This window comes from Balaenoptera ricei, chromosome 11 (genome assembly GCF_028023285.1).
Source record: "Balaenoptera ricei isolate mBalRic1 chromosome 11, mBalRic1.hap2, whole genome shotgun sequence".
Classification (NCBI taxonomy): Eukaryota; Metazoa; Chordata; class Mammalia; order Artiodactyla; family Balaenopteridae; genus Balaenoptera; species Balaenoptera ricei.
The window spans coordinates 52271228-52290462 of NC_082649.1; the positions used below are offsets into that span (position 1 = coordinate 52271228).

The 19235-nt window shown below is 43.9% G+C and overlaps 1 protein-coding gene and 2 long non-coding RNA genes across 3 annotated transcripts in view; 2 read left to right on the top strand and 1 right to left on the bottom strand.

Annotated features, from left to right (window-relative positions):
- TGFBR2 (transforming growth factor beta receptor 2) overlaps window positions 1-19235 on the top strand; it is a 94348-nt gene that overhangs the window by 43468 nt on the left and 31645 nt on the right. The gene's annotated exons all lie outside the window — the stretch shown is intronic.
- The window catches only part of LOC132374819 (uncharacterized), a 30269-nt gene continuing 18695 nt past the window's right edge, over window positions 7662-19235 (bottom strand). Inside the window, exon 3 of the long non-coding RNA XR_009505766.1 lies at window positions 7662-7718. This is a non-coding gene — a long non-coding RNA (uncharacterized LOC132374819). The remainder of the gene's footprint in view (window positions 7719-19235) is intronic.
- LOC132374820 (uncharacterized) lies at window positions 8234-11423 on the top strand. Its single transcript, XR_009505767.1, has 2 exons — window positions 8234-8672; window positions 9948-11423. It is a non-coding gene; the product is annotated as an uncharacterized LOC132374820 (long non-coding RNA).

Here is a 19235-nt window from a genome sequence, read left to right on the forward strand (position 1 = left end):
TCTCGGCACCACTTGCTGAAGAGACTTTTTCCCATTTTCTGGCCTTCTTTGTCAAAGATTGACTGCAGATGTGTGGAGTTTTTTTTCTAGGCTCTCTATTCTGTTCCATTGATCTGTATGTCTCTTTTTGTGCCAATACCATGCTGTTTTGATTACTGTAGCTTTGTAGCATTGTCTGAAGTCTGGGAGGGTTATGCCTCCTGCTTTGTTCTTTTTCTTCAGGATTGCTTAGGCAATTCTGGGTCTTTTATGGTTCCATATGGATCTTAGGATTATTTGTTTTAGTTCTGTGAAAAATGTCATGGGTAATTTGATAGGGATTACATTAAATCTGTAGATTGCTTTGAGTAGTATTGCCATTTTAACAATATTAATTTTTCCAATCCAAGAGCATGGGTTATCTTTCCATTTCTTTGAATCATCTTCAGTTTCCTTTATTAATGTTTTATAGTTCTCAGCATATAAGTCTTTCACCTCCTTGATCAGGTTTATAAGGTGGGAAAACTCTTGAAGCAATTTTTATTTTTCTACTCCAAGTCAAATAAGATGGTGAACACAAAAGCTCTCTGGAGTGTTCTGTGTGGTATTTTTATTAGGACAGCACTCTTTTCTTGTTGATTTCTGATCTACAAACAATGGATAATGATTACTTACATCTTACATTTTTCTTAAATATGTGAGGGAAAAAAAGTTGAGCCACAAGATTTACTCTTTAAATGTAGATCTTTATTTTCAGTGCTACTATGAATGATAGCTGACATTCAGAGGGAATGTAGTTGCTGTGTTTGTTGCTAAGCCCCTTTGATGGCCTGGCCTCATTTAATCTCATAGCCACCCCATGAGGTAGGCACTGCTAGTATCCCCATCTTATGGATGAGAAAAACAAGCTCAGAGAACTGTAACACCTTGTCCAGGATCCCATGACTAGTGGGTGGCATAGCTAGGATTCATAATGGGCTGTGTATAAAATAAAACTTCTGTGAGGGTTTTTCCCCCTTCCTTCTCTTTTTATTTCCTTCTTTCTTGCACTCTCTCTATCTCTGTCTTTCTAAACAGATAATATATGTACATATTAAAAAATTCAAATTCGACAAACTGGATACAGTGAAAAGAAAGCCTCCTCTTGGTCTGTGATCATCCATTCATCCAGAGAGATTTTTCTGCATGGAACTCTGCATGGAAATCCTAAACTTGGTAAATCATATCATTGAGATTTTTTTTAAAAGTCAGATTCATTGATGTATAATTTACATAAAATAAAATCTACAGTTTGAAGATACTATTTTCACTGAATTGTGACTAATGTATATAGCTGTGTAACTACTACCACAATCAAGATACAGAACATTTTTGTGACTCCCAGTAAATTCCCTTATTCCCTTTTTCCATCATCATTGGGATTTTATCCTCATTTTAGAAATTTGGTTGCCTTCTTCCTGTATTTGGTGATTTCCATTTACTTAACCGAGGCCATGACCTCAGTCCTCCGAAGAATGGACAGGTGGGACAGCCCAGCCTCAGACAACAAGATACCACTGTGTTCCTTTGCCTCTATAGGCACCCAGGCCTAGTCTACCAAAAAAAAAAAAAAAAAAAAAAAAAAAGGACAAATGCCAACTCTTTGCATTATTTAGCACCGATTTTCTCTCCTGCTCCATGTTGCTTGTCTGTACGCCTGGCATGAAGCCTGAAGCCTGGCAGATGGTTTGGGGGAGGATGGGCCTCTACACAAGCCACCAGTCCTCCCATCTTCACTCCTTTCAGGTTCCCGGAGGTTGGTGTGTAGTGATGGCTTGTTTGCCTCTGGCCTTGTTCACCTTGTCGAAGCACCTCTATGTTCTATACCTGAGAAATGTGCAGAGAATGTATTGAAGATACTGAAGATTCGTTGAGATAATCGTCTTAAGGCCCAGAAAGATGATTAGATTACTGTCCCCAGGTGATGATGGCAGAGAGCCAGGAACACAGAAGTTAGGTGACTTGCCTGTAGTTACTCAGCTAGTTAGTGGCAGAGCTGGGCTACAGGTTTGGTCTCCAGACTCTCACCAAGGTCTGTGTCCCTAGTACAGGGTTTGAAGTCTGTATTCCGAGGCGCATCAGGGGCTGCTCTGAGGAACTGAGGGAGAAGGGAGTAAATCAGCTCTCCTTTACCTGCCATGTGTACCAAGCTTCAGCAGAAGATATGAATCACAGAAAGGTGTTGCCAGCTTTCATGAGTTTGAAACCAATGTTCCAAAACAAAGGAATTAAAGAGACCTTGCTGTCTTTCTTTTTGAACCAGGTACCTATCTTTTCCCCCAAAACCCCCCAGTGGTGCCTTGTGTTATGCCCGGTGGCTCCCTGCTTCCCTAAAGTAGATCAATTAGAATGAGGCCGGGGTCCGTTCTTCCAGCTGCTCTCCAAAAGTCAGGTCTCCCTGTCCTGTCTGATGATTCCTGCTTGGTGAAAGATGTGTAGAATTCTGAGGAAGTCATTATCTCCCCCTGAGCTCACCAAGCCCTACAATTCTGGTTAGAAGAGAAGGCATTTGTCTGGGTCCTTATTGATGTCTTGGTGACAGCTGTCAGTCAAACAAGCCCTGTCAGGCTCCTGGACCAAAGTGAGCCCAGGATGTGGGTGGGGACCCCAAGCTAACGGCTCCCTGTTCACTTGCAGATGACATGTCCACTTCACAAAGTCATGATGTGGGTAGGATCGCTCATTAAGCCTTGAAGAATCCAAAAAACCACTCTGTTTTATTCATTTCATAAATGGTTTCCAAGTGCAGTAAAGATGCTTCATTTGCAGAGTGCCGGGCAAGGAGATGATTTCTGCTTGTTTTAGGTACGAAATAAACAGTCTAGTGTAATGGTTAAGAATGGATCTGTGGTGGGTTTCCGGAATTTTAAGGCCCATTCTACCACTTGTTTGCTTTGCCACATTGGGCCAGTTACCTGATGTCTCCTAGCCTGTAAAATGGAACTGAAACGGGGGGTGGGTGGGTTGCGGCTAGATTGTTACATGCAGTGCTTATGACAGCGCCCCATCTGTTAGCTGCTGGCATTATTTGGGGGTTTATATCCGATGGGGACTTTTGCTCACCCTGAGATGTGAAGCCAGGCCCGTCCGGCCCTCTGGTGTGTGCCAGCACTGAGGTCTGTGGTGGAGACTTGACCACAGTGTGCAGCAGGCCACTCAGACCTCCTGTGTATGGCGCTGCAAGGGTCGGTACCGCGCTGCAAGAGTTTGGGAGGGGCTTGTGTTGCTATAACTCGTGCCTCGAGCAGCTTCTGTCTTCTCCACGTGCCTTCACAGAGGTAGGGGGAGCATACCGAGTCCACAGTGTGTAATCAAACCTAACCACATCCCTCCATCGTCGGATAATATCACACATTAGGCGCGTTGTTCCTATTTTGACGCAGAGTCACAGTAGGAGGTGGCTAAATTCGAGTGGGAGGACTCACAGCGCCGTTCAGGTCAGTGCTCGGGGCGATCGCAGTTCTGTCCTTGCCAAAGGGCTTCACTCCCTCTTCCTCTTCTCAGCAGAAAGCTGCTTTGGGCCGCGTGGCCGCCTCATTGGATGGCTGTGCCTCTGTGGACCACTTAGTGCGGGTAGTGATACCTATGGCCTCGGGATGCCGTGGGGATTGAAGGAGGTGAAGCTTGGGAGGGCCAGCGTGGCAGTTGGTACACAGTAGGTGCCTCCATTCTCCCTCATTCCTCCGGATAAGGAGTGCACTCTTTGCTGGGGAGAACCCCTCCTCTGAATGGGGAACCCTCGCTACTCCAAGTGTCCACAGACCAGCCGCAGCATTGCTGGGCAGCTTGGTAGAAGAGCAGAACCTCAGGGCCCTCCTGGACCCACTGCATCAGTATCAGTGTTGTAACAGTGTCCTTGGTGATCTGTTCTCACACTGAAGTGTGAAAGCGCTGGTGTGAACTCACCCAGCTAGGAATGGAACCGGAGAACCAAAGATGGGTCTCGTTAGCTTCATGCTGGTAACTTGCCCAGCTGATCAGTCAGCCCAAGAGGAATACATTTGGTCTTAAACCTGGTCATTTGGAAATGAGCTAAATATGCTTTACTCCGTCCTTTCGTGTAACAGAACTCCCCACTGAAATGGGGGTGTTTTTCCATAGCGATAGTGAAGTCATTTTTTGTATGCGTTACAAACTTTGTGCCGGCCTGGAGCTCCGCGTAGAGAAGATGAGGTGCCTTTTCAGGAACATTTCTTTGGTTTCCGTGATAATGTTCACATACTTTATCTATGGGATCATACTCTACTATTTCCCAAAGCAAGAAGATATGTAGGAATACCTTCAAGAAGCATTTCACAAGATGTTGTTCTGAACTGGATCTGTTGATACAAGGGAGTTGTTTGGTAGCCCGGGGGAGCCCCGGACAAGGAATACGGAGGCGTTAAAAGGAGTTCGCCTGAATCGGTTTGCTCTTCAGTTGTTTGTTATCATCATCTGCTGGGTTAGGATGGTAACTTGGCAGATTGAAGGAGGTGTGCTTCTGGACTGCTCCCAGCTCCCAGATGGCTGGATCCCTGGCCATCCCACCTTTCCTCCTGACTTACAGCTGAACTGCTTCTTCTGGAAATGGCAAGTCTCCATGGCCATGAGGGAAAGGCAATCAGCATTAAACTCAAGCCTGGACTCTGAAAAGTTTGGTTTCAAGGCCAGAGTCCCACCCCCTTCCTTAGCTGAAGTGCAGGGGAGCTGGCACCATGCCCAAGGCCCAGACCATGGAAATCCCTAGAACAATAGTAGCGATGGTCTCTGCCCTGGGGTGAGAGCCTCCTGTGGTTGGTCCACCTGTGCTAACTGCTTTCAGGTGTGTTGCCTTGTTTCCTAGAGTCATAACTTTTTTTTTTTTTTTTTAATGTTTCTCAATTTTGGGTAATTCTCTTGGCTTTGTTTTCTTTATTAATTAATTAATTAATTAATTAATTATTTAAATTTTTGGCTGTGTTGGGTCTTCGTTTCTGTGCGAGAGCATTCTCTAGTTGCGGCGAGCGGGGGCCACTCCTCATCGCGGTGCGCGGGCCTCTCACTGTCGCGGCCTCTCTTGTTGCGGAGCACAGGCTCCAGACGCGCAGGCTCAGTAGTTGTGGCTCACGGGCCTAATTGCTCCGCGGCATGTGGGATCTTCCCAGACCAGGGCTCGAACCCGTGTCCCTTGCATTGGCAGGCAGACTCTCAACCACTGTGCCACCAGGGAAGCCCCCATAACTTTTTTTTGATGTCACGTTCTAGCATTTTTTCAAATTTATTGAGGTATAATTAACAAATAAAGTTGTAGATATTTAAAGTGTACATCATGGTGACTTGATATACACATACTTTGTGAAAGGATTCCCTCCATCTAGGCAGTTCACACATCCATCACCTCACATATTTTCCTTTTTGTCTGTGTGAGAACATTTAAGTTCTACTCTCTTTTAGCAGATTTCAATTGTACAAGACAGTGTTATCAACTATAGTCACCATATTTTACACTAGAGTCTCATCACTCATTCATCTTAGAGCTGAAAGTTTTACCTTTTTACCAACCTCCCCCTCTTTCCCCCACCGCCCCCAGCCCATGGCAACCACCATTTTACTCTGTTTCTGTGAGTTTGCTTTTTTTTTTTAGATTCCACATGTGAATTATACCATGAGGTATTTGTCTGTCTCTGTCTTATTTCATTTAGCATAATGTCCTCAAAGTCTATCCATGATGTTACAAATGGCAGGATTTCCCTCTTCCTCATGGCTGAATACTATTCCATTGTATATACACCACATCTTCTTTATCCATTCATCCCTTGGTGGACATTTAGGTTGCTTCCATGTCTTGCCGGTTATGAATGATGCTGCAGTGAACATAGGAGTACAGATAGCTCTTTGAGATCCTGTTTTCATTTCTTTGGATAAATACCCAGGAGTGAGATTGCTGGGTCATATGGTAGTTCTATTTTTAGTGTTTTAAGGAATCTCCATACTGTTCTCCACAGGAGCTGTATCAATTTACATTCCCACCAACAGTGCAAAGGGGTTCCCTTTTCTCCACATCCTTGCCGAGACTTGTCATCTTAGTCTTTTTGGAGTCGTAACTTTTTTTATGCTGAAATGAAGCCCATGCAATTAGCTCGTCCAAACTTTTCATTTTACTGACAAAGAAATGGATTTCTAGAGAGTGGTGTGAACTTCCCAAGATTTCGCAGTTGGTTCTCCACCATTTGTCCACAGGAGAGTTGGAGAATCTTGTCTCTTTTTTCAGGGAGTACCATCAACCCTCCACGTTCAGGTGTGTGGGGGGTGCCTGTTAACAACAGTCTTACCCCCATGTGAGGCTGTGGACACAAGCCTGAGTGCTAATCTGTGCCCAGACTCCCCATTCAGCCAGTCCTGGGCAAGCAGCACAACCAGAGGCTGTACCATTCATGGGCTTGTTAGGAACGAGCTTTATAAATGACGCTCAGCAGGATGCTCATCTTTTGAGAAGATCGTGCTCTCCCCAGTGAGATTTTCTGGGTTCAGATCTCAGCTAAGCCATTTATGAGTTGTTCGTCCTTGGGTGAACCAATTTACCTTAGTTTTCCCCTCTGAAAAATGGGGATAGAAATAGTGCTCACTTTGAATAGGATTTTTGTGAGGATAAATGTGTTTATTCATGTAGGGAACTTAGAATAGTACCTGGCACAGAGCAACTATGCAATAAATTTTGGCTGTAAAGAGTTACTATTATTCCCCTAGATTCAAATGTCTTGTCTTTGGATTTAGCCAGATGAGTGAGGCACTTTGTACCAGTGTTGTGTTGCATTCTCCCTCCTGAAAATTCCTTCTGCTGACTCGTCTGTAAGTACCATCCATCATCAGCAACAGTCCTGTGAATCAGAGGGACAGGTTCACGGTAAAGAACGCTGCTAAGGAAGCTGTTCTCTGCATTGTATTGTCACCTTGCTGAGGAAGCCAGGAGAAATTTCTCTCAGCTCTCTGCTTTGGAAAGATTATTCCCCTCATGAGGACATACTTGCTTCTGACCTTAAGGACACTTTGAAGCATATAGAGCTTCAAGTAGAGCAGGGATCAGCAAGCTTCTTTGGTAAAGGACCAGTTCATGAATCTTTTGGGCTTTGCAGGCCAGAGAGCCTCTGTTGCAGCCACAGGCAGTATGTAAACAAATGGACGGACCATGTTCCAGTAAAACTTTATTTACAAAACAAGGCTTCAGGCCAACCCCTGATATACATGACCATGTTTTGTTGTATTTCTCCCTACCAGAAAAGCTCGAGTCATGCTTCTAGCAAATATGTGGGCGTGTACTTTGCATACTGACATCACCCCTGCTTGCCTGTTTTCCTACATTTACCTTCCATTTGTCTCGATCCCAGCTCCCATTTTTACTTTTTTTTGGTCTTCCCCCCACTACTGTGTCTATCTCTAGGTTGCATGAGATTTTTTTTTTTTTTTTTACAGGATGGAACTGTCAGTAAATACGTCAGTTATATCTAGTTAACTTAGGAACCAGGACTCTAGAAACCACTCTGACTCAGAGCTCACCTGCTGTGGTTAAATGCTCCTGGCTGACCCACAAGCTGCCTGCAGGCCCCGCAGGCCCCGGAGAGGCTGAGAGCGAGGAGACGAGCAGACAGGGACCCCTGGTAGCCACAAAGTCTCCATCTTTCCTTTCTCATTGTTGTCGAGTTTCTTTTAAATGAAAACAGCCTCTTTGGTTTGCAGGCCTAAAGCTGGCAGGAAGACAAATGATTTTTTTTTTTTTACAATATCAGACACGCGGTTTCCTGTCTCTGTTTAACTGGCTAGCAGATCATCTCAGCCAGCTGGGTCCCCCTGGACCTGTTGTGACCTTAATAACGTTGCTTCCCGCCATCCAGCAGACCCACTCCGGGGGTGCATCACGCGCCTTGCCTACTCTACGGACTCCTCTTGGCTTCTGAGTCGGGGAGGGCTTGGACGTGCTGCCTCCTTCCTCTCCAATCGCATTTTGTGTTCGTTCTGCTCCAGCATGCGGCAGCTGGCTCCTTGGGGGAAGCTCTGAGTTCCTGCGTGTAAGAAACCAGCAGAACGATGGTGCTCTGGCAGCTCTGGGCTCTGGGTGTGCTGCTGCCTTTGAACTGTGCCCTCACGACTCAAAATAGCTGGCTCGCCAGCTGTGCTTTTTTGTTTCAAGAGAAACAAACCAGATTTACTTTCTGGTCTCAATGCAAAAGGAAAAGAAACCTAAGTGTGGAAATTTGGTGGAGAAAAGTTGTTAGAAGAGGAAGAAAATTATGCATTAAAGTCACTCGTCTCATTCCGGGGAAGAGAAATCAGTTATTTGAGGGGATGACTCAGTGCTGAAGGAGACTTGGGTCGTGAATGAGTTAGAAGCATCCTCTGAATCCCTGAATACAGCCCCATGTCTGGCCAAGGAAATCATAAAGATTGTGCATGCCAGAGGGCACTGTGACTCAGTCCAGTGAGGCTTAACGTGTATTTGAAGTGTCTTCAGGCAAAGCAACTGGCTTCTGTAGGTTTTTTTTTTCTTTTTCCCCTAAGCAGCAAAGTAAACAAAGATGCTCTGAGGCCAGATGTGGTTGCCAGCTGTGAATATTTCTACCCTGGGACCTCATCCTGACGTGAATCACAGCCGAGTGGAATCCATTAAGGACACAGTCTGTCTCGAATCCCATCCCCTAGATGTGAGTGACCAATTAATCAGTTGAGCCAGCAAGGCTGGCGTTGCTGCGAAACTGTGGTGAAACGTCTGCAGTCTCTGCCCTCATAGCGGCCTTCTCGTGTTCTGTAAACAACACACAGATGGGTGATGGCAAAAAGGGTCCAGGAGATTGTTTGCTACTTTCCAAGTACCTCAGTGTCCCACCAGTGGAAAAACACTGGAGCTAGCTAACCACTGGGAAACTGACCCTCATTTCCTCCCGTCCTGAACTCCAGAGGCTGTATTTACCTCCAGTTGGACATCCGCTGACTGGCTCTTGGAAAACCTTTTCTGATCCTCAAATAACTCTTACACCTTGCTAATTATGTAAAATCTCAGTGTTCCCAGCAATAATTATGCCTTATAAAAACTAATATTAACTTTTAAAGAAACAATTCATATTTGCTTCTTTACTTTAAAAAAATACATACACCTCATGCCACTGGCTCCAGTGTCAGGAACAATGGATCCTAAATTTAGTGATTAAAATTCCTTCCACGCCTTCTCTTTTTTCCCAGGTCCCATCCCAGTCTCCCGTCAGGCCGAAGTCGTTGTTCTCGGCCTTGGCTGCACATTGGAACCACCTGAGAAGCTTTAAAAATGACTCATTAACTGGGTCTTAGCCCTGCAGTTTCAGATTTAATTGGTCTGGGGCCTGGTGTCAGGATTAAAAAAACAACCCGCCAAGGTATTCTAATATGCAGCCAACGTTGGGAACCACTGAATTCAAGACAGTTTGTTCTGCCACATCTTTTTGTATTTTTCATCATGTTCCCCATATAACTTGAAAGAGGATGGTAACAATTAGAGAGCAGTAACCACCACAGGAAGTAGCTAAATTCAGCCCTCGAGGTTAGAGGAGAAGAAAAACAAGCAAACTCACACCTGGGTCCCCCCCCTCCCTGGGGAATAATAGGATTCCTTAATACAGGATGTCACTGTGCTTGCCACACTTTACAAGCAAGTACCTCAGAACAAGGCCACGGGCCTCGCTGGGTAGGCATCTGAGGTTTTAGAACTGGTGAAATGATACATTCAGGGCAGGCACAGTTGCAGCCTGAAGGTGTGGATGGCAGGGTCTGGGTGCCAAAACCCAACCACAGTGTGGTTCAGGGTGAGCCAGAGAGAAGGCAGGAGGTGTTTTGGTGACGTGACAGGTATTGATAATGTGCATAACTGATGTGCTTTTCTAAAGCCGGCGGGTCTCCCTGTTGGAGAGGATAGTGGGGTAACTCAAGCCCTCTCTCTCTGTTTTCAGGTTTCCTGAAAACATGAAGGGCCCCTAGACGGGGTGGAAGATATGATCCAGACAGGCAGCCGGGACAAGAATGAGAGAATCGGGGCAGCTGGGGGATCTTAACAAAGCCCAAGCTAAGTTAGTGGTCAGAGGACTCTAACACAGAGAAGGAAATGAAAAAATCCTGCTCCAGAGAGCACAGGTCAGCCCGTGGAGGATAGATGTTCATAGGACGTGTCATTGTGTTGTGGGCAAAGCCTGGCACGTTTCAGGCTCTCTCTTCATGTGGGAAGGACGATCAGCACAGGGGAAGGAATGCCTAACGGCAGGGACAGGATCAGGGTTCTAACTGCCTGAAATGACCGAGATATGAAACTGAACAGATACACGTCAAGCCAGGCCTGTCTGTTCACACAGTTGATGGCAAAAGAGCAGCTTGTCAGAAAGCTGGCTTGGCATCTGCTCAGGCGATAAAGACCCGGGGGGTTAGAGGTGAGTTAAGGTCATTCTGAAATTGGGGTGACCTGCTGGAGGGAATCAAAAGGAAACGAGAGCACACAAACCAGCAGTAGTCTGCGCTCATTGGTAAGAACCGTGAGAGTCCTACTGTTACCTGTCTACACGGATTACGTCCCACGTATTGGAGCTGGGTCTGGTGAAACGTCACAGAGAATCTTGAGAAGCAAGAATGATTTCAGAGACCAGATCACTTTATACTTAGACCCGGCACGTATGGGGTGCCTGCTCCATGCTGGCAGGCGGGAGTCTGATAAACGTGCCAGACTTTAGGGTCTGATCAATAGGCCTTTTTAGGAGTGACTGAAGAAGACAGAGATGTTCAGCCTGAAAATGAGATGATTTAGGGAAATGGGTTAAATGCCAAACAGCATTTAATGGGAAATGGGTTAAATGCCAAACAGCAGTTTGAGAGCTGCCATCCCATAGAAGAAGGAGTCATTGCATTGTCTTTTGCTTTAGAGAATAGCACGAAAGCCAGTAAGTGGACTTCCGGGAAGGCCATATTTGATTATAAAGAATATATTTTAAAATATCCCAATGTTGAGACTTTCTCCTAATAGGTCTATTGGAGTTAGATTATGGTATGATTTATAGAGGAGTGGAGTCCCTCTGCCGTAACACTTATGACAGAGGTTTCCTCTGTACCTTTCAGGAATATTCTGGAAGAGGTTGTCATACTGGATTAGACTACATGTAAGACCCTTTTATTGGGGAGAGAGGTAGGGAGGAAATAACCTAAAGGAGACTCTGCAATGGGATGTGAGGTGAGGCAATAGCTTAGTTTTGAAATATGTACAATGGGAATAAAACAATCAAATGGACTGGAAAGAAGAATTCTTCCATCATTTGGGGAAAATGTATTCTCAAAGTCTGTCTAGAATGTCAAACAGTGCTGTCCATATGCTGGAAGTTAAATTAAGCCCTGCATGCCCGGTGAGCTACTGTCCTGTTGTTTAATTAAAATGATTTTTTATTGTTTGCCTGAATTTAATTGTTACTTTTTCTTGAGATGATGGATGGGGAATTATATCTCATTCTACACTCCTCTTGAAGTTCATTTGACTAGAACATTCTTACGGACCACTTTCTCATTGGCTAGCCCTGAATACAATTGCCCTAGGGCTTTGCAAGCAAGTCCACTGTGAATTTTCTCTGTAAGAGGGAAACAACTCTGTGGCAGAATCCCAAGGGATGTTTGCTAAAGCAGTGCTTCTCAAACTTTACTGTATAAATGAATCTCCTAGAAAACTTTATAAAATGCAGATTCTGCAGTCAGCAGTGTAAGACAGGGCTGAGATTCTGCGTTTCCAGTAAGTTCCCAGATGCTGCCTGCTGATACTGCTGGCCTGGAGGCACCAAGAGATCCCTCTTGTACCGTGCCACCAGAAAATATGCAAAATATTGGAACTCCCGAGTTAGAAAGTATGTATACAGTATGATGGATTGGGGTGTGTGTGTGAGTGAGAGATGGGGCAGTAACAGAGGAAAGCTGATAGGATGTGGAGTGTCACAGAATAAGGAGGCAATTTGCTTTGCTCCTTAAGAAATCCTGTATCTCTCCCTCTAGGGATCCCCATGTGTCTGTGCCCGGCTAGGGCTGTGACTCAGTAATGCTCCCTTTGTCTGTCAAATGAACATACTTGGAACATAGCCAGTAAACGTCTAGCGGATATCAGTACCTTTTGTTCACTTTCATCATTTTCTTTATTATAACTGGGTCCAACTTCACTAGATGTGATAAAACTGAATTTTGTCTCTGGGAAAACAGAAACCAAACCAGACAGCCAAAAAGCATCTGCCTTCCCTTCTCTCAGCGCAGCCAGACTGACTCCCTCCAAAGCCTTCTACCTGTTTTTCTAAAAAAATTGAAGTATGGTTGATTTACTTTAAGGTGTACAGCAAAGTGATTCAGTTATACATATATACATATATATTCTTCTTCAGATTCTTTTCCATTATAGGTTACCAGAAGATATTGAATATAGTTCCCTGTGCTCTACAGTAGGTCCTTGTTGTTTATCTATGTTATATACAGTAGTTTGCATCTGTTAATCCCATACTCCTAATTTATCCCCTCTCCCGCACTTTCCCCTTCGGTAACCATAAGTTTATTTTCAAAGTCTGCGAGTCTGTTTCTGTTTTGTAAATAAGTTCATTTGTATCATTTTTTTAGATTCAACATGTAAGTGATGTCATACGATATTTGTCTTTCTCTACCTGGCTTACTTCATGTAGTATGATAATCTCCAGGTCCATCCATGTTGCTGCAAATGGCATTATTCCATTCTTTTTTATGGCTGAGTAATCTTCTGTTATAAATGTACCACATCTTCTTTACCCATTCTTCTGTCAATGGACATTTAGTTTGCTTCCATGTCCTAGGTATTGGAAATAGTTGCTGCAGTGAACATTGGGGTGCATACGTCTTTTCAAAGTATGGTTTTCTCTGGATATATGCCCAGGAGTGGGATTGCTGGATCATACGGTAGCTCTATTTTTAGTTTTGTAAGGAACCTTCATACTGTTCTCCATAATGGTTGTACCAATTTACATTCCCACCAACAGTGTAGGAGGGTTCCCTTTTCTCCACACCCTCTCCAGCATTTATTGTTTGTAGACTTTTTGATGATGGCCATTCTGACCAGTGTGAGGCGATACCTCATTGTAGTTTTGATTTGCATTTCTCTAATAATTAGCAATGTCGAGCATCTTTTCATGTGCTTTTGGGCCATCTGTATGTCTTCTTTGGAGAAATGTCTATTTAGATCTTCCACCTCTTTTTTAATTGGGTTGTTTATTTTTTTGATATTGAGCTGCATGAGCTGTTTGCATGTTTTGGTGATTAATCCCTTGTCAGTCGCTTCGTTTGCAGATGTTTTCTCCCATTCTGTGGGTTGTCTTTTCGTTTTGTTTATGGTTTCCTTTGCTGTGCAAAAGCTTCAGAGTCCCAAGTTCTTAAAAACCAACTTATACTACCTCTAAGTATACAGAATAGTGTCTGTAAATGTTTTCTTTTTTTTTTTTTTTCCAGCCACACCACATGGCTTGTGGGATCTTAGTTCCCTAACCAGGGATGGAACCCAGGCCCTTGGCAGTAAAAGCACAGAGTCCTAACCATTGGACCACCAGGGAATTCCCGGTATCAGTCAATGTTTGAATTGCAGAATCTGCTTTGATTATTCTTAGGGCTTTCCATTGCCTGATAAAATATTAATTGTTTGAGCCTAGAACTATTTTTTTTCCTTCAAATTGTCAAAAAAGGCAACTTCTCTGTGTGCATTGAGAAAATCATGAAATCGAATCTCAGCTCAGTGTGGTGTCTGGACATATCATGGTTTAGAGGCAAAGAAGTAATGTGAAAGTATATCACTTAGATTGTAGACTTGGAAAACTCAAGAGAAGTCCTCTTCCAAGAGCTGCGGGGACTTCAGGATTTGAAGTGCAGTCTCTGTTGTGTAATATCCTGCACAAAATGTGGCCTTAAACCCCCGGCAGCAAACACAGCGTGGCAAAGAGAGATGATTTGGGGATATACAGGAGACTTGGGATAAAAATCCTCAAATAAGCTCTTTTTTTTTTTTTTTTTTTTTGAGAAGCTTTTCTTTTTTTTCTTTATTTATTTCTTTATTTCTTTATTTCTTTATTTATTTGGCTGTGTTGGGTCTTCGTTTGTGTGAGAGGGCTTCCTCTAGTTGCGGCAAGCGGGGGCCACTCTTCATCGCGGTGCGCGGGCCTCTCACTATCGTGGCCTCTCTTGTTGCGGAGCACAGGCTCCAGACGCGCAGGCGCAGTAGTTGTAGCTCACGGGCCTAGTTGCTCCGTGGCATGTGGGATCTTCCCAGACGAGGGCTCGAACCCGTGTCCCCTGCACCAGCAGGCAGATTCTCAACCACTGCGCCACCAGGGAAGCCCAAATAAGCTCTTTTAACAAAATGTACTCTGTGGACTTCCCTGGTGGCACAGTGGTTAAGAATCCACCTGCCAATGCAGGGGACACGGGTTCGATCTCTGGTCTGGGAAGATTCCACATGGTGCGGAGCAACTAAGCCCGTGCGCCATAACTACTAAACCTGCACTCTAGAGCCCACGAGACACAACTACTGAGCCTGCGTGCCACAGCTACTGAAACCCACATGCCTCAGCCACTGAAGCCCACATGCCTAGAGCCCGTGTTCCGCAACAAGAGAAGCCACTGCAATGAGAAGCCCATGCACCACAGTGAAGAGTAGCCCCCGCTCGCCGCAACTAGAGAAAGCCTGCATGCAGCAACAAAGACCCAACGCAGCCAAAAATAAATAAATAAATAAATTTATTTATTTAAAAAAATGTACTTTGTGTTAGTCTCTTTGGAAATATAGGGTTTTGGGACTGAATGTAAGAGTGTTTTTAATATTGTGAACTTCCTGTCTTCCCGATATCAAATCATCCTTTAAATATAAATTATCTCATCAGAAAAGCGGCCACCTGTCAGTGGATCTGTGTGTACAGTAGATGAGCGAGCACAGTGACATCTGGAGACTAAGAAACACTGCCCAGGTGTAAAGGACCAGGCGAGATGAGGCTGTCGATGTATAGACCTTTTTTACCTGGTACGGCCTCCCTTTTGCCTTACTGTGCTGGTTGGTTGGGATCTGTAATTCATGTTGACTAGAAATAGCTACAGTTGGCCTCAGTGCCTGAACCGTTTTTCAAAGGAATGCATTTAAAATGTCCCCATTACAATAAGGTTTGCTGAGGATTGTTGGTATATATATTCCTTACGGAGGCCTTTAGCTTTGTCATATACTTTCTCTATATCTACTGAATTGATCATACAGTTTTTTTCTCATTTAAATTATTAATGTGGTCAGCGATAGGAGTTGTTTTCTTTGCATATTTGTTTTTAATTTAAAATAATACTTTTTATTTTATACCCTCAACTGGATTTGGGTTGCTGCCATTTTTATTGAGAATTCGTTTTTTTAAATCATGGTACACGAGTGAGATTGTTCTGTAATTTTCTTACATTGTTTTTGTCTGCTTTTGGTTGTACTATTTTCAGAGAACGCTTTTCCTATTCACTGAGTTTGTGTGACACTGAAATAACCTACTTCTTGAGAGTTCGGTGGCTCTCAGCTTCATCTAGGACAGGTGTGTGTCTGGGGCTTCGAGGGGAACACTGTTGCTCAAATGTTTTCGGATACTTTTTCCCCCAATTTTTACTGGAAAAAAATTAAACTTTCTGAAAACTTGAAAGAATGGAACAATGAGCCCCTGTATACCCTTTCCCTTTCTCTCTATTTACCATTTGTTAACATTTTACCACCTCCTCATTTCTATGTGTGTGGGGAGGCACTGGGGGTGGGTGTGTGGGTGTATTACGGTCCACGTTCAAATTTCCCCAAAGCAGTGGGGTTGCTGCTCTTCCAGTCAAGGACCACGCGTGGCATTTGGTTATTTTGCCTCTTCAGTGTGTTTCTTGTTCTTTGTGACTCTGACTGGAAACAGGTGGGCCATTGATTTTATAGAGGCACATTCTGGATTTATCTGATGGTTCCCACTTGTTTAGACTACGATTAAACATTTTTCTAAGATTTCCACTGGCATTTTTATTGTAGGAAGTTTTTTTAGGGGGTTGGCAATTCCACAAAAATCAAATTCTGATGTGTATTCAGTCATTGATACTAAGAAATTTGACAGTAAAAGGCTTAAAGATAAAAAAATTAGGGTTATACTGTGGAAGATTTTTAATTACTCAATTTCTTTAATGTTTGTAAGATTATTCAGGTTTTTCTTGGGTCAGTTTTAGTAAGTTACACATATAAACTTTTAGGACTTTGACCAATATTGTTTTAAGTTTTCAAACTTACTGGAAAAGTTTTTCAGATCCCTTGAGTCTTGGCTGTGCCCGTGATTCTGTCTCCTCCGGGCCTTTGCCCTTGGCTATGTTTATCAGTCTCACCGAGGTTTACGGGTTGTGTTGATCATGATACAACCCATTCAGGGTGTTGTTGATTCTCCCTCTTGTAACTTTGTTTTCTATTCCACTGATTTCAATTTTTATCTTTACTCTCTCTTTCCTTCTCTTTTCTTTGGTTGTGTAATCTTGTCCTTTTTCTAAATGCTCGTATTGAAGCCTCTGTTGGCCAGAGATCCGGGGAGCGGCTGTCAGCATCCCTCTTGAATGACACTGCCCCTCCAGCTCGCCACTAACTGGCACAGCAGCCTGCTCTGCAAGGACCGCAGCTCACTGTACACACAGGCTTCCATCGGCACGTCTAGGAAATGGGAACTGATTCAGATCTAGCAGTGTGGCTGCAGGGGTTCAGAATAATCCACGTGAAACCCAGTGTTTGGCATTTAGTAGGTTCTCAATAAATGAATGCTCTGCTTTTAAATATTACAATTAACTTGACTTAATTAATGAGTTGAGACAGGAAATTCTCCTTTCCCACCAGCGTATCTCTCTTGAGCACAGTTTCCTTCTTTGGATCTCAGCCGGTTGCATATATATCCTGTTGCTTTAGATGAACATGTTGGCGTGTGAAAATCTCTGTGGTTAGTGTGTCACTGCCAACTTCAAGCATCTCTGTGGTTGTCTTGCAGTGTTCACTAACGCACTGAGGTGTACAGAAAACGAGCATCTGTATCCATTTCTGTGTCTTGGATAAATTACTATCTTGGTAAATTTTTGCCCAAACTCTTCATTGAGTGGAGGAATTGCAGAACTAATTCAAATATTAAAGTAGGAGCCCATCTGTGAAATTCAGCTCTGTTAATTTGGTTTTTATCAAGATGCATTAACCAACCCACATAGGCATTTTTACTCTTGGCCTTAATTTAATGTCCTTTTTACTATGTGATTTTTTAAAAAAGAAAAAGAATTATAGAGATTCAGTTTTAAGTTCCTTTTAGGAATCAGTGTTGGATTTGGGCCTCACAGAGGACTTGAAAGAGCCTGGGAGCTACATGTTTCCATTGTGTTGCATGTTGTGTGCGCACCTGTGTGTGCACGCCTGTGTGTGTGTGATTAGGCAACTTATTTACTTTTAAGTCACTCTGGAGGAACCTATACCAAGGAATTTCCCCTTGAGGTTTTCTGCCAGTTTGTGTTTTGTTTTTTTTTAATGGCGTACTAACATTTATCTTTGACATTTGTCCTTAAAAACTGTTTATTTATCAAGATTCTGACATTTGCAAATGGCTCCTTATTTGCAAGTCAGTTTGGCTCCTCTATGTGGGACACATTTGGTTGGAAAATTTTGGAATTATTAAACGGGCCTTTGGTTCATTGCTAGGGAGACATCTTGGTGGCGTGGAAAGAACAAGGGCTCTGGAGCCACTCAGACCTGCGGGAAACAGGCTCTTCTCAGTTTCTTTCTTTCTTTTTTCCCCTCTTTCTTTCCTTCCCTTCCCTCCCTCTCTCTCTCTCTCACTCCCCCTTCTGCCTCTCATTCCCCCCCCACTTTGCCTTTCTCTCTCTCTCCCTTTCCCTTCCTCCCTCCCTCCCTCCCTCTCTCCCTCCCTCCTCACCCCTCTCCTTCCCTCCCTGCCTCCCTTCATCAGTAGTTTCCTCTATAAACCAGGGCAGTGAACAGAACCTGACTTGGCTGTTGAAGAAATAAAGTGAGATGCTGCTGATAAAGTGAATGATCTGTGCCCAGTTCGATAAAGCCCATGATAGGGGAGTTATCTCTGTTGTCCTTAAGAGAGTTCAGAGAATTTCCCGTCCTTTTCCACTGCAGAGCTCCCCTCACACATGACAGAATCCGCCCTTGTCCGTGGGGCACACAACATATCACCCCAGGAGGGTCCGTCATTGGCACCCGTTTCCTTCCTTACTAACTTCCCAGAGAAACAGATGAGTCTGGAAATCTCTGCTCTAGGAAATCCTGGCAGAGAGGCTAGGGCGTGATGCCTTCACTCTGCCCAGGGCTCTCTGGTTTTATGTGTGTGCCCTGGACTTCTGGGACGTCTGGCGAAGCCTGTGGATCTCTTCACAGTGATGTCTTCAAATGCATAAAATAGAATACACAGGAGTTCAAAGAAGATCAAACATAGTGTAATACAATTATCAAATATTTTATAAAATAAATTTGTGATGTAGTAATATTTACTTCTATAGTAATGGTTTAAATAACAAGATCTAGCATCAGATCGAACAAATTGAAATGGCTAAGTGATGAATATAAAGGATTCACCGAGGCCTCTGCAACACACGTAAAGTGGCATGAAAATATCTGTGGTTTCTCTTGGTGACAAAGTCACAGGTGTGGCTAATGCTGGGAAATGTGAAATTTTAGTTAAAGGTTAGAGAAAATAAAAAGATGTCATTTTGCCCGTTTAAATTTACAGACTCCCAGAAGTCTATCTCTGGAGCCCAGGCTAAGTCTGCTGTTAACAGTGGAGAGCCGCGTGTGTATGAACTCTGGAAAAGTTCTCCTCGTTTGTAATGCCCCCCAGAACTCTGTGTGGCTCAGTGTTACATAACAAGGGAGTGTCATGTGAACATCACCTTTTGAGCACTGGTTACCTGTGTGCCCAAGAAACAATTCATGGAGAGTTCCATATCTTGAGTGCCCTACATTCTAGGTCCTACGAAAGATTTTAGGGTTCTTCCTTGTGTAAGACTTTTACTTCCCAGGCAGGGAAAAGATGCATATTTGCAAGAACACTAGTCTACTCTGGTTCTTAGTTAAGAGCCAAGGGGAACAGTCTGCACACCCGACACGTTGTCTGAGAACTGCCCATAGTTCAGAGTTAAACCTTAGTGGACGGCCGTGAAATCACTTAGTCCAGCCCCCAGTGAAG